Here is a 342-nt window from a genome sequence, read left to right on the forward strand (position 1 = left end):
AGACGCGATGCCTCACCTGCGAGACGGTAATAGCACCTCACGTAAACCCTTTAGTCCAGTAAGACGGTATCCTGATAGTTCTGCTGACAGTGATTGGCTGTGCTTTTATCTGAGGTGTGTCTTTGGACTTTGTTCTCTCACAGATAAGCAGTAAAGATGAGGATTTCTTGGATTTGTCTGTGGACGTGGAGCAGAACACTTCAATCACACACTGTCTCAGGTCTGAAAGCACACTCACACTTGAACCCAGTTTAAACATGAATATGTGTCCGTTTGAATAAACTATTGTTTTCCTTACTGGCCCCTTATAGAGGTTTCAGTAATACAGAGACCTTGTGCAGT

At 43.9% G+C, this 342-nt stretch overlaps 1 long non-coding RNA gene across 1 annotated transcript; it reads left to right on the forward strand.

Moving 5' to 3' along the window:
- On the forward strand, window positions 1-342 carry LOC107734679 (uncharacterized). Its single transcript, XR_001639129.1, has 3 exons — window positions 1-26; window positions 144-220; window positions 312-342. It is a non-coding gene; the product is annotated as an uncharacterized LOC107734679 (long non-coding RNA).

This window comes from Sinocyclocheilus rhinocerous, unplaced genomic scaffold (assembly GCF_001515625.1).
Source record: "Sinocyclocheilus rhinocerous isolate Xijiao unplaced genomic scaffold, SAMN03320098_v1.1 C34955190, whole genome shotgun sequence".
In the NCBI taxonomy this organism is placed as follows: domain Eukaryota; kingdom Metazoa; phylum Chordata; class Actinopteri; order Cypriniformes; family Cyprinidae; genus Sinocyclocheilus; species Sinocyclocheilus rhinocerous.